This window comes from Electrophorus electricus, chromosome 6 (genome assembly GCF_013358815.1).
Source record: "Electrophorus electricus isolate fEleEle1 chromosome 6, fEleEle1.pri, whole genome shotgun sequence".
Taxonomy (NCBI): Eukaryota; Metazoa; Chordata; class Actinopteri; order Gymnotiformes; family Gymnotidae; genus Electrophorus; species Electrophorus electricus.
In genome coordinates this window covers 22,454,541-22,469,984 of record NC_049540.1, presented here as the reverse complement: position 1 = coordinate 22,469,984, position 15,444 = coordinate 22,454,541, and the positions used below count along the sequence as shown (strand labels likewise).

The following is a 15,444-nucleotide window of genomic DNA, read 5'->3' as shown; positions in this document are numbered from 1 at the left end:
CTCTTAGCATATCAAGTACAGCATAGTCAGTTAGCAGATTGAGCAACTTGAATTGAAACATGATTATAAATGTATGTATAAATTGAATACAATTATAAATTTCCATCAGTATGACAGTTCTGTTGGTATTCAAGGTCACATTCTTGCATTCTGCTCATTTTAATTCAAATGCATTTGTAAAGCAGTTTTTACAACAGTTTTACCTTTAAGAAAATTATGCATGATCAAAAACAACACTACAACTAAAAAGTTACATTTATGAACAAACGTTGAGCTGTCCTGCCAGAGCCCACTGTAACTATGAAAACTATGTTAAGGGACAATCAGTACAGCTATTATTATTAAATACAGACACACCATTTATATTACAAATTGAACACTTATATCACATTTTATAAATCAATACTGAAAATGAAGAATTTTAAATTAGACAGAGGGAACAAGAAACGGTAGATTGTGGAAAGGAATTTAAAATAAGATGTTCAATCTATTACAAAGTTTATCGGCTATATCTTAAAAGTGAGTTGTAAAATCAATGCATTCCTACGGGAGGATGCGGGGGATGAATGAAAGGATAGATCAAGTAAACAGTGCAGTTTGGTGCTAGATGTCTATCGTTACTTAGAAGAGTAGTAAAACTTGCAGAAAGGCTGTTTGGGTCAAACAATTAGGGTATTGTGTGCCCCTTAATTTTGCACTTAAAACTGTCTCTTAGTTCTTGATGCTACCTACATACCCGAAGCTAGTCTCTTCAACGTTATTCCCATAAAACTAGCTAATATATTGATGAACATGTCTGTACATGTACAAAGACAGATGCTTGACATGATTTGTAGTAAGCACAGTTGCTAAAAGAACAAATTCAGTTTCTGCATAATACAAGGTTATGACTGTTTTAATCAAATTCTGTGCTATCTTTATATTTTTTATTTGTTTATATGTTTTTATGCCTCTATTCTGCAATTCCATCCATGTTCTCAACATCACAAAAATCATAGAGACCTAAATATAACAATTATGCACAACATAAAACAATATTATTGTTCATGTAAAAATAAATTATAAAATGCAATGAAATACCAAAATGAAGCATGCTATTTGGCAAATGCAAAGAAAGAGCATTGCTTAGTTCATCATTTTGGTAAACCTATATATGACAAATCAATAAATAGGAGCCCCATATACATGTACAAACAGGCCTATTCTTTTCAATGAGCTATGATTATCCAAACTTACATGAACTGTATAATAAAGCCCAGCTTAATACAGTAAGGACTATATCATCGCTATGTTTTTAAACCAAAAACTCCACTAGCAGAAATTAAACTCAGCTCAACTAGGGCAATGATTTTTTATTTTTCTTGCAAGATTGTACACTTGGAAAATTTGATGACTTGCTTGCTGTTAGGTCAGTACAAAAAGGAACAACAAAATTATATAAAAATAAATAATCATCATGAATAAGTCCAATTAAACATATATTTAATTATATGCCTAATAAGAGCTAAGGAGCCATGCAATAAACTCTGAAATACAGTATTAGTTAAATAACTATGTAACTGAATCACAGTCGAATTGGGACTTCCATACAGCAAAGTTGACCTTTAGGTCATGTCACTGATTACTTTTAATAACTCAGTAAGCCATTATAGAATATTTTTACAACTAACCAACCTCACTCTGGGAATTATCTGTAAAAAATAGCATCAGCATTTATTCTAGCCATGAATGCGCATCTCTTATGGAGCCAAATTTCCTCTCACAGCTTTTTCAAATCTCTAGTCACACTGGAGAGAGAAAAATAAGCAGCCCTGCATACACTCAATTTGCATTTCAGTTAAATTAAAAGCAACATGGGTAATAATAAGCCATAGCTGTCAAAACTGGGATTGGAAGTAAAAGCCTGGCTGATGAGTCATTGCTGTGCTTCTTCCCACAGCTGGATGATCAGGCGCATAGCTTGTTGGGAATAATACTATTTCAGAAATGTTCTTCAAATATGACAAATAGCTTTTGGCTGCATATTTTTTCCAAACTGATTATTAGTAGTATCCTTCTGCATTATGTGAAAAACACAGATGGAACTTTTCTGAACTCTGCATGCCCTATGTTTGTCACAACAATCTACATTGTTAGTGCTATTTCTCCTACCTCCGCCCATTCCATCCTAAAATACAAGGGTGGACCTGGGGGATGGGTGGAATTCGGAGCCTTTGAGATGTGTGTCGCAAAAACCAAAGGTTTTATCTACAGCCCTAGCCATTTTTGTTAAGAAGTGTTCAAGGCATCCACTAGAGCCATGCACAAAATGGTGAAGTGAACTGGAATAAGTAGAATACAACTAGGAGGGTGTGGTGACAAATTATTATATCCTCAGTCATCTTCTTTAAAAACATTAAAACACTTCATACGTTTCATTCCTTCTTGCTGTACATTTCCAGCACACATTATTCTGTACCTGCTGGGGGAGTCAGCAGAATTTCACCAGTTTTTAGACTTGTGTTCAGACATGGTCTTTGGAGTTCCTATTGCAATAACGTAATTTTCACGAAAACACCAGCACCATACCATGTGGTACCAGCACCTCCATTGGTACTCTTATTTTGCTACACATAGAAAAAGAGAAACTTTATGAAGGACTCTTATTTTTGGAGAATCTGTAATGTATGTTCATATATATGTGTGTATTTATATCAGTGTGTATGATTATATAAAGCTGCAGAAATCAAATAATGTAAAAAAATTTAACCTGATGAAATTAAGAAAATAAAATTAAAATCTGTATATTAAATTATAAGTGATTATTTTTTGTTCTTCTAGAATAAAAAAAGATTTAATATGTTCTTAGCATATCAAGTAGATTTTTTAAAATTAATTTAGGCTTCATAGGAATGAATAAATAAAATAAATAAATGTAAATAAAATCCTATGAGTACAAAAGGTTTTGTTTATTGCTAATTTAATGGGATTTATTTTGCTTTCCAACACAGTTGCTAACCAACTAACTCAACAACACATGGCTAATTAGCATTTTGTCCATTCCGAATCTAAAGTACTGCTATAAATGTCCTACCCCTTTTGGTTGATTCAGCCAAAGCAGTAGCTCTATTGGTTGAGGATGTGAATTCTCATGTTAAAGTTCACCAAAGTTAAACTCGGCATGAAGTTTCATTCACATTTATTTGCCCAGGAACTCTGCAGCATGAAATTGCTCACTGCTGCAAATACCATTAAAATGAATATAATTTAACTTGCGAAATTTCGCTGACGAATGTCTAGTGTGACCGCAGCTTTATCAGCAGAGCAGATGGCAGTGCTGATGAGGTATTCATCAAAAGTGCTCACCATCTCACATTCCATATTCATCAAAAGTGCTCACCATCTCACATTATGTACATATTACAATTAGTTATTATACTGAACATCAATCTTAGTAATAGGTTACTTAGTAAACGTTTAAAGGGAAATGTTCATGTGTGTTTACACAGAATGCAATATCGAGGAAAGTCTACTATTCAAAAGCTCAGGTATACTCACAAAGTAATCTGCCAGGAGTAGAAAGAATCAAACATATTTCCTGTTTCATTTTCTGTAATACAAATACATAAACCAAAACCTCCACTTAACCTCAATCCATTCTAAAAATTATTTTATGCAGATTCATGTTGACCAAATATCAGGTATTTATACAGTCTTCTTTACTCAGTCAGATTCACACACACCAAGCTGCCAGCTGAATCCTGAATGAAAACTCTAATTGTCAATGTTTTCTCATTATGCCTCCATTGTAGGAATTCCCTGGCTGTTCTCCAACAGCTTTGCTCAATGCAGGAATTGTTTGGGTGCAATGAATCCAATAGGGAATTCTAGGCAACTCCGCATGCCAATGTGTGGTAGAGGCCAGTGGAAATGCTTTTCATGCTCAGCACGATTCAGTCTATCAGTTCATGTGTGGGGTTGAGGGAGAACTCCTGTAATTAATGGTCACACAGACTAGAATGACAAAGCCCTCATTTCTGCACAAAGCACCCACAGCATTCAAAGCTCTGGGTTAGAGGTCACTTCAGGCTTTGTGTGTGGCACCAATGGTTACTGAAAAGACAATGAACCTTCTAGTACAGACAAAAACGTTTCATAGATGAGAACATGATTTTAAGATAGGATTAGTTTGGCAAACAAAGCACAAAGCAGCATCTTTTTTGCCCAACATAATTTGGAGAAGTATTCAAACTTTGTTTTATATGCTATATTTAATGTTTTAATATCCAGACAAATATATTGGTCATCTCCATATGGACTTATCAACATTGATGCCATGAAAAAACACCCTGTAGCCTTGTTTCAAGCAAAAACATAGCTGGTTTGCTGAGTACAAAAGTAAATTAAATTAAATACAGATTCCAATTATCAATATCAGCTATACTAAAGTAAAAGTGGAAGAAAAAGCTCAGTTAAAGAACAAAACAGGTACACACCATGCTGTTCTCACAGAACAAGAATAAAATTATTAAGTACAGACACACCATTTATATTACAAATTGAACACTTATATCACATTTTATAAATCAATACTGAAAATGAAGAATTTTAAATTAGACAGAGGGAACAAGAAACGGTAGATTGTGGAAAGGAATTTAAAATAAGATGTTCAATCTATTACAAAGTTTATCGGCTATATCTTAAAAGTGAGTTGTAAAATCAATGCATTCCTACGGGAGGATGCGGGGGATGAATGAAAGGATAGATCAAGTAAACAGTGCAGTTTGGTGCTAGATGTCTATCGTTACTTAGAAGAGTAGTAAAACTTGCAGAAAGGCTGTTTGGGTCAAACAATTAGGGTATTGTGTGCCCCTTAATTTTGCACTTAAAACTGTCTCTTAGTTCTTGATGCTACCTACATACCCGAAGCTAGTCTCTTCAACGTTATTCCCATAAAACTAGCTAATATATTGATGAACATGTCTGTACATGTACAAAGACAGATGCTTGACATGATTTGTAGTAAGCACAGTTGCTAAAAGAACAAATTCAGTTTCTGCATAATACAAGGTTATGACTGTTTTAATCAAATTCTGTGCTATCTTTATATTTTTTATTTGTTTATATGTTTTTATGCCTCTATTCTGCAATTCCATCCATGTTCTCAACATCACAAAAATCATAGAGACCTAAATATAACAATTATGCACAACATAAAACAATATTATTGTTCATGTAAAAATAAATTATAAAATGCAATGAAATACCAAAATGAAGCATGCTATTTGGCAAATGCAAAGAAAGAGCATTGCTTAGTTCATCATTTTGGTAAACCTATATATGACAAATCAATAAATAGGAGCCCCATATACATGTACAAACAGGCCTATTCTTTTCAATGAGCTATGATTATCCAAACTTACATGAACTGTATAATAAAGCCCAGCTTAATACAGTAAGGACTATATCATCGCTATGTTTTTAAACCAAAAACTCCACTAGCAGAAATTAAACTCAGCTCAACTAGGGCAATGATTTTTTATTTTTCTTGCAAGATTGTACACTTGGAAAATTTGATGACTTGCTTGCTGTTAGGTCAGTACAAAACGGAACAACAAAATTATATAAAAATAAATAATCATCATGAATAAGTCCAATTAAACATATATTTAATTATATGCCTAATAAGAGCTAAGGAGCCATGCAATAAACTCTGAAATACAGTATTAGTTAAATAACTATGTAACTGAATCACAGTCGAAGTGGGACTTCCATACAGCAAAGTTGACAAAAGTAAACTAAATTAAATACAGATTCCAATTATCGATATAAGCTATACTAAAGTAAAAGTGGAAGAAAAAGCTCAGTTAAAGAACAAAACAGGTACACATCATGCTGTTCTCACAGGACAAGAATAAAATTATGTGAAAGTCCAATGTATTCATCATAGCAGAAGCAAACAAAAATAATATATCTGCTGACATGACATATCCCTGGGAGGAAAACAGAGTACAAAGTAAACATTGCTTGCAGAATGCAAGAATTTTGCACCTCAAGGGGAGAAGGCCTTCGTTACACAGCACTTCTCTGGGCAGCCTTTTTCATTGCTCTCTTTGCTTACTTGGTCAGGTTGCAATGCGACGGGCTGACTGGAACACCAATCAATAAATCAGCCCTGCCCAAATCGCCTCAGGGCTCACACACTCTTCAGCTTTTCAAAAGGTAATCCCCACAGTCCAAGTATTGCATCCCAGGTCACTGCCAAGCAAAAGTAACCATCAAATATACCACAGTTGAGATAGAAGCCAAGTGCATCATTCAAGCACCCTCATAATTAAGGCCTCAAGGTTCCAGTCATTCAATGTCACTTTCTCTTCCATTAGATTACACACTATGATTCAAAAGTAAGACAATTATAAAAGTGCAATAAGAAAACTTCAAAACAAAGTGGTGTTATGTAATACATTCAAGAAAAACAATCCTAAACCAGCGCAAAATTCTCCAATTGTCCATTCACTTAATGGACATAGGAATTACGATAGGTATTTGAGACTCAAACAGCTGGCCTTAATGTAAGAATGCAAAGTCCTTCTAAAAAATAGGATGTCCATTTACTGACTTAAAACTCCAATAGATGTCAACAAAAGGGACATTTTTCAGTCTCACAATATGCTGTCATATTAGTGATCACCATCTGGTGACTGACTAAAAACAAACCATGACAGACACTGGCAACAATACTCTATTTGTTTCACTTGAAGCAAGTCAGGCTATTGCTTAGTTCATGCTATGCCACGGAACATTTGCATATAAAACAGAAACTAAGAGCATAAATGCTGGTTTGATCTCAGCCGATGCACATATTCTTGACTGGCACAAATTTGTTTCATTTTTAAAAGCCAAAAGTCTGGTTTCATTACAAGTTCTTACCAGTTACTACTAGACCAAATATTTTAGATTTTTTTACAGTTCACAGATTAGTGCTATGACTTAAAGACATTCATCGTGCACATGACAAAATATGCAAATAGGCTAGACACTGAAATAACATTTGCAGCTGCACAAATGTAGGGCTACAGTTTCTAAACAACCTTCCAAATGTCATTTTTTCTTTAAGTTAAAGCAGCACTTTCCATCAGTAGAGTAGTACTAACTACCTACAAGGTCTGCTTCTGAAACAGAACATTATGAATTTAAATGTATTTTTGGTTCATTTTCTTAAATATACAACAAAATTTGGGATGGGGGATGATTAAAGATTCATACATTGATGAACTGAAAAGAATGACAGTTAAGGTTGGGGTTAGAAAAAAAATTTAACCAAATTAAACTTTATTGCTGAATAAAATTCTCACAAAAAATAAAAGCTGACAAGGCTTTTGAGTATTACATTGCCTAAATGAATAAGTGATGGTACTGTATATATTGTGATCTTATTCATCTTTATGAACACTAGCTATTTAGACCAAGGTTTTATTGAGCAAAATAGCCTTAAACTACATTATGCCCCATCAGTTGGTCCATTTCAAAATGCAACTATAAACACTTCAAAAAAGAAAAAAACTAAACAGAGATGACATAAATCTTATGCACTTAAAAACACCATGGATCACCAAAACATTCTAAACTAAAATGATATTGTTCGTAATTATTTTTGAAAAGATAAGGGATCTGAAATATTATCTGCTAATGTAGACATTGACATAAACCATCCATGTCAACAGAAAAGCCTTCCTTGTACCTATACTCACTGGCCACTTTTAGGTATGCCTATTATATAAGTACTGTATCAGTTGGCATGTGCAGTTCATCAGTCACCCTATGCCCTTTTCTTTACTGGTCAGTTTATAACCACAGGAAGACCGCTGACCGAATATTATTTAGGTAGTAGACCATTTTCAACACAGCATAAACACTAACACATTGGTGGCATGGGTGTGAAAGGTGAGTGCATCACACACAACAGTGTTGTTTTAGTTTTTACACATCTCAGTGTTACTGCTAAGCGGAGAGAGGACCACCACCACAAAATACTAACAGCAGTAATGTTGTCAGTAAGTCACCACAAATGAAAGGCTAGAGGAAAGCCGCCATAAACTGCGCATGGTAGCAGATGGGCAAGAGCCTCAAACTGTACAAGGTGCTTCTAATAAAGTGATATTTCTAATAAACTGACTGGTGATTAAAAATATATGTTTGTGGTATTAGCAATATATGTTTCATAAGAGGTCAAATAAATAGCCATAAAACACAGCAGTAAAAGATGTAGACAAAGTCAAAATTGCAGTGGAGAACACAAGGTCCACCCTACAGAGGTTCTTTATCAGCTGTGCAAGCAGTGATGTACAACTATAGTTTACATTTATGGCATTTAGTGGATGCTTTTATCCAAAGCAACTTACAATTATGACTGTGTACAACTTGAGCAACTGAGGGTTACGGGCCTTGTTCAGGGGCCCAAAAGGGTCTACTTGGCAGTGGTGGGACTTGTTACAAATTATTACTAGTTTACCTTCAGATTACTAGTCAAACACCTTAACCACTAGGCTATCACTGCCCAAGGCATATTGCAATATGTACAAATATAACTGCAATATACTATTTCTGCCCATAATACTTTCACATTATTGTGAAAAAAGCTTATTTTTTACTAGTTATCTACTCTAACCAATGTGAGCCTGTTTGTAAAGACAAAACGGTAAAAAATAAATAAAAAATCAGCATGTCAAGACAACCAGCATTTCACCCATTTTCACCAACTTAAAGAGTTGATTAAGTATATAAAACACAGCTGTCATATATAATCACTGATTAAAACAATGCACTTACCATTTACACTATTTGCTAACTGTAACATGCCTATTTTATGTGGACAAAAGAAAGCATCAATGTATACACAAAGTTGCCAGTTTATTAGATATTCTCTGTACCTATAAGATACTAATCCCTTTTTGATCAGTTCTCTGTACTTGTCTCTACACAATTATGTCATGTTGCCTGTGGCCATTTTCAGGAATGACCCATTTTAAATCAAGGCAGACTGTGATGGAGACCATCACTCAGGAGTGTAAATGTAAGCTCTGGCAGCCATACCAAGCAGCAATGGTTTGCCAGCTTGAAGCCCTGGATTTGAGGCTGGGTTCATTTGCTTTCCTCTGCCTTTGCTACAAATGGTGTAGGGAGGCCATCTGAAGCATACTGATTGGAGAAAGGACCATCCCCTGCTCTAAAGATATGGTGTGAAACCCAGTGAGAACCCATGGCCTGGGTGTGACCCTGAATAAATGCGTGAATGAAACATGAGATGTGAGAAGAGGAGTAAGGGAGTACTCCTCAAAAAAGTGAAGTGTGATGGAGAAAATCCCTCAGGAGGGTAAACGTGTGTTCTGGCCACCATTTTAGAAAGCGGTCTCTTTACTCTGGTTGGTCAAAGCACATGCTTGCCACCTGGAGGATCCAGGTTGGAGACAGGGCGTGGACACTGCCCTTTGCCTTTGTCACAATTGGGATGTGAGGAAAAGTCACAACTGTTAGAAAAGAGTCCTGGTGATACAGACTACAAGCCATTTTCTTCTTTTTCCAGACAGGGAATTATTTTCTTTCCTCTTTTAAGGCTTGCACTGCAGATATTGGCACTTTATTGAAAAAAAGACAAAAAAAAAAAACCTCTCTCACACAGACACACATGCACTTATTTCAGGTTATACTTTATCAGGTCTCCTATGTTCTTATTAGCACTTAGGTGCTCCTGCTCACATTTGGTGTCATAAGTGGGATGGTATGGTGAGGCCATAGGGAGCATACCTATGGTCAGAGGATCCTCCCCCTGCTCCCCCTGCATTTGGTGTAAAGCCAAATGTGAACCCCATTGTGAAGGGCCTGGGTGTTATCGTGGGTGAGGGGTGGATGCACAAGGACTGTGTGAAGCACATTTGTGCACTCCCCAAAGGAAAAGGCATTGTCACAGACACTGTTACCCCCTGAAGGAAAGGGCAGTGTGGTAGAGACCATTCAAGAGGATAAATATTTGTTCTAGATGCAATGCCAGGGAGCTGTCGCTTTGGTCTGGAGATCAAAGAACATGTTTGTCATCTGAAAACCCGAGATTCAGGGGCCAGTTTGTGGTCTCTGCCCTCAGGTTTTACATATATAAAATACTGTATTAATACCTGGCCTTTGATCAAAGGACAATTCACAAATTTGACATAATGTAATAAAGTAGTAATACCTGCCCTTTGATCAAAACCAACTCTCAAATTTGACACAATGTACACAGGACTCCCATACAGTCATCCAACTAAAGACCTAACAGTCTTTAGATCACAAGATTGGCTACAGGAGTATTGTAACAACAAACTCTAAAATGTATGGCAGTCTATAAGATACAGCTGTATACTATATTTATGCTTAAAGGTGTAAACTTGCTATGCAGTTCTGATTAAGATAGATGTAAATATAGATGTACAGCATGCTGCAGTAAAACGAGGATGCCTCCCACCTCACCACCACCCAAGAAACTATGAAACACCAGTAAACATTTGCTCTTGATTTACAGAAAAAGCTACAGAAACATCTACTACAGTCTACAAATAATCTACTAAGATATCACAGGAAATATAATATGACAGCATGAGAGAAATAACCTATGCTCTTTTATAGCAAACATTTTAAAATCCACAGTGGATTCTGTCCAAGTATGCCATCAATTAAATCTGACATGAAATCAGTTTGCCAGTACAGGCTTACCAACAAGCAGGAACAATTCTGTCCTATGTTCTTATGCATGTCAAAAGCCAATACAAAGGTGGAGTGATCATACAAAACAGGTCTAGGCCTAGCCTACATTGTTTGCTGTGGAGAAAAGCACCAGGAAAAAACTATTTTAATTACACTCTCAGTCAGTTTATTTGAAACTTCAGTGCAAAGAAAGAGAAAATGAAGACCTTAGTGGTGGATGGACGGACATTGGCTAAAATACAACTAGTATCTTGGTGCAACTAGTTAAAAATGTACAACATGCATATTTATCAATAACATTTTTCGAAGTAAGGTCATTTTAACTATGAAGAATGTAATCTCTTACTATAGCCTATGTAAAAGAGAAACTAACGTTACACCTACCGAGACCGGAGTGTGGTTCATTGAATAAATGCAGATAGCTATGTAGTCAGATAGACGAACTTTTCCCATACAACAACTGAGTGCACAACTAGCTCCTAATATTAGCTTAAAACAATGTCTCCAGCAGTAATTGAAGCTAGCTAGCTAGCTAGCTATTATCTAACCTTCCTATCTGTAGCTAGCTAGGTGAATTACACGAGCATGGCTGTCCCCGAATGAACGCATGTAATTACGCCCCAGCTATTGAAATAGTGATATGCATTTTGAAACAGGCGGGCAAATATTTCAGTGGTGAGTCGACACAGCGAAAATGTAAATAATGTTGTTACTTTACTGACCTGTGTCCGAGCAGTTGTGTATTTGGATGTCAGTGTCGCTTAGCAGTCCTCCGTCTCGTTCCCGTGATCTTCCACCACAGATGCTGCAGAAACCCTGCCGAGAAACCCGGTACCCCAGAGTCTCATATCTTAGTCTAGCTAAGATATTTTAAGACCGCCGCATAGTCGTTACAAACTTGTTTTGTACTGGCAAAGAATCACATGTTACGAAACGTTGCAAGCAAAAAAAATTGCCTCAGAAATATCCGTGTAAAAATTGTCGTTTTGTGGCCAGTACGGTGTGGCTAGCGTATACAGGCTAGCTGTATGGTTGGCTACAAACAACCAGCTGTTTATGCTGGGTTCCCGTTGTCTAAATATATATATATATATATGTGTGTGTGTGTGTGTGTATTCGACTTAAAAAAGACCGTGAGTAGCTTTCCAATTTACCGGAGGGTAGTTTTTCTTTCATAAAAATACTTTAAAACTGCTCTTGGGAACACAATTCACACCACCACTTACAGAGACTTTCCACTCAACATTGGAAATTGTGACCGCCCAGAGGTGTACACTGCGCGCCACCGACGTGACGTGACCAGGGAGTGTGGTTAGTAGGGCCGACGTCCGAGCGTTTTCGTTTATTGGGGCACACTATTTTTAGCATGCTGGTATAACCAAGGCAAATACAATCCGAATACTTTGTGTGTATGGAATTATTGAATATTTATGTTAGTCTTATCTAACAGATGCAACCTGCATCCATGTTAGTAGTCTACAAATACATCGCTATCGATTACTATCTTGAAGTAAACCTGTTTTAAACTGTGATAACTCTGAATTTTGCTCCCCGCGAAATATATAATAAGGGTATAACATGTTTAAAAGTGCCCTCATAGTATTTATCCGCAGCGCTCTTAAATGTTACCAAATTTACTTTCACCATCTTTTTGCTACAGGACAGTCAACTAGAAATATCTGACACGTGTCATGCCCACTTATTTATTATTATTAAACAGTCAATTGATATTGTTATTTATCCTGAAAAGGTTTGTGTTAGAGCAGTCATCATACTTTTTTGAAGTAATGTTTGGGGTAACATGCCCCTTGTCCCTAATTAGGCTACTACAATTGTGTTGGCCTATTAAATTGCATTATTCATGAAAAGTCAATTGAAAATCAGTTTTAAAATTGCAAAATATGGGTGACTGCTAAATGTGCATAAATTATAACTTTCCATATGTAAATATATCTATACAACTTTTAATTGTACCCCTACTGGACTAAAACATCGTTGTTCTTCAAATTCTTAATTTTTATCACAACCTCTACAATTTATCAACATAAATATCAAGTAACATAAAAAGCTATAAATGCTAAAATCTCTAAAGTAGTTTTCTTATGTATGTGCATGGATTAGTATGTGCAGGGTTTTTAATTTAGGCGTCGAAATTAATTTGTGTAGCCTGAATGTTTTTTGTTTTTTTTTCTGGAGCCCAAGAGTTGAGCAGATTGAGGTGGGGATTTTTATTAGTGGTAATGAAGGGAAACACTAGTTATAAATTATGACATAGCAGGAGGCAACTGCAAAATGGGCTGCTGACAAACAAATCTGCCTAACAAAATATCAGAAGAGGTTGGCCACTTACTGAAATTATATCTGAAACTCAACTATAATGGTGTAGTTAAATGGAGAATATTATATGACTATAAAGAAGGCAATTCCCAAAATATGCATTTTTATGAGGTTGATGCTATTCTGTATCTAATACATGTAGGACATTGTAATATAAAATAACTGCATGTTTTTGTCAGTAGAGAGGATACATAATTTTATAACTTCATCTAGAATCCTTTGCCACCATAACTAAATCACAGACAGCCTGAATGAACAGTGAGGTGAGGATATATAGAATGTCACAATGTACTTATGCCTCAGTTGTCCATGTTACTAGGTATTGGGATTTGTTTATGACCAATACTTTATCAAGGTTGATGAAATTCTTAATTGGTGAACTCAAAAGGCCATGATACAATTTTTGTACCGTTATTGTGACCCTGATATTGTATTTGCCCATAATAAATCTTGCTCTTCTCAGTGTTTGCTTCCACCTCATGATCGCTCCTCATTACACCTACAGTATCTCCCATAAACTCAGTGAGATCTGGTGTCCCAGACCCACCCACCTGCAAGCATGCTTTGTAATTATCTTATTCTACAGCTGATACAACAGTGGTCTCCCAGTTACTAAACCTGTATTATATAGCAAGCCATTTTAGATTTTCTTCCTATTTTTCTTGATAACATGAATTTATACATGTGAAAATGTAATTTTTGATATCAAGAATTCAAATTTTACTAGTAAAAATGTAATTGTGGATATCAAGAATATAATTTTTACTAGTAATTTAACTAATCTGTGAACCACAGCCACTGACTAGTCCTTTCAGATAACTCTCTTACTCTTAGCAAAAATAAATCTAACTCAATAAGTCTAGCTCAATAAGTAGCAATAAAATCTAATTCAATAAGTAGCAAACTGGTTGACTTTCCAATAATGATGCCAAGGATTTAAGTACCTGATTATACCTCTATGAATATGTACCTGTAACTGACGAACTTTGCAACCTGATAAAATATGCTTCAAAGTACTAACTTCAGCATATCACTCATAAGTCCCATCTGTCTATCGTTCACTTCTAAACATCTTCCCACTTCAGCCACTGTTTTTTTTGAGCAGCCACTGCTGCCTGTCTGCCTTCCTCTTACTGCTCTTGGAAAAAAATTAGTAATCACCTACTTCTTTTCTGGTAGTTGATGAATGCCTTCCATGAATCACCTGAGCCAAACCCTGCCCTCCCATTTTGCACCCACTCTGTGACATCTCTGTATTCCAGAGCTCTCTGAGCTGACTTGACTATTTCTTGTGGATTCCATTTCCTTCCTGATTTTACAGCTAGAGCAGCTGCTTTTTTCCTGCCTCATCTTTAGGGCTCAACGAGGACATCTCAAGACTTACCTTAGCACATTTAAATTCTTCTACTAAACTTGTCATTGGCAGCTCATCATTCATTTTGCCATACTAGATAGCCACACTACAGAGACAAAAAGGTACAGCTAACCAATTCCTTTAAGGTCTTATTCATAATCTTCTCTAATTTCTCCACTTAATAATAATAGCAATTTCATAGATTGTCAGTGGCCACCTTATACGAGGTAACAATGAAGACACCACAATTTTAGCTCACCTGGCAAGAGGATTATGAGTTGCATTATACAATTCAACTAAGCTTTTCACCAGTTTCTCCAATATAGAGGGAAGAAACTCACTATTCATAAAAAGTTTTCCTGCACAAGCTTTTCCTTAATGATAGGCACACTTCTGAATTTACAAGATTTAAACTTTAACCTTACCCACTTAAGATTATCACTTGACTTATCAAGCAACCAATGAATGCATGGTAAAGTAACTTTAAGTATTGTCATATCATCCATCTATCTAATATAATCTAATAGGAGGGAGTTGAGTGCCATCCTGCAACCTCTTTCCACCAAGAACCCACTTGAAAGCCCTAACCATCACTTCTATTGCTATGATAAACGTCACCGGTGAGATTGTACAACCTGCTATTATGTCCATTTCCAGGTACTCCCAAGATACGGTATATTCACCTGTATTAAAGCAAAATTGAATGTCTTCATAATGGGTTCTCACCTGGAACCTGAAAGAAATAGAAGTCCTTCCACAAAAGAAACTGTGTAGTACTGAGCCAAAGTCATAAGAAAGGTTCATAAAAAAAACACATGCAGATCCCTGCCCTCCATCTTTGCTGACTGAATTTGATGCCAGATCATAATACTATATTCCAAATATCCTGAAAAGTCTGGGCTGCCCAATTTTTGTACTGATGTGTCAATTAGGCTATTAGCTTTTAAGTAGACAGCCAGCCTCCATACAACCACACTAATAAGATTGTCTCTTCCATATTAAGGTTTATTGGTCAAAACTATTCTGCACTCACTGCA

General features: G+C 36.0%; 1 protein-coding gene across 3 annotated transcripts in view; it reads right to left on the bottom strand.

Annotated features, from left to right (window-relative positions):
• arhgap32b (Rho GTPase activating protein 32b) overlaps window positions 1-11,909 on the bottom strand; it is a 78,584-nt gene extending 66,675 nt beyond the window's left edge. For 2 of the 3 annotated variants that reach the window (XM_027003895.2, XM_027003904.2), the window contains exon 1: window positions 11,439-11,641. The gene's annotated coding sequence lies outside the window, so the exon portion shown is untranslated. Of the gene's footprint in view, window positions 1-11,438; window positions 11,642-11,870 lie in introns of those variants that run through there. The other variant, XM_027003886.2, reaches the window with a different exon arrangement.
• Between the last annotated feature and the right edge of the window lie 3,535 nt (window positions 11,910-15,444).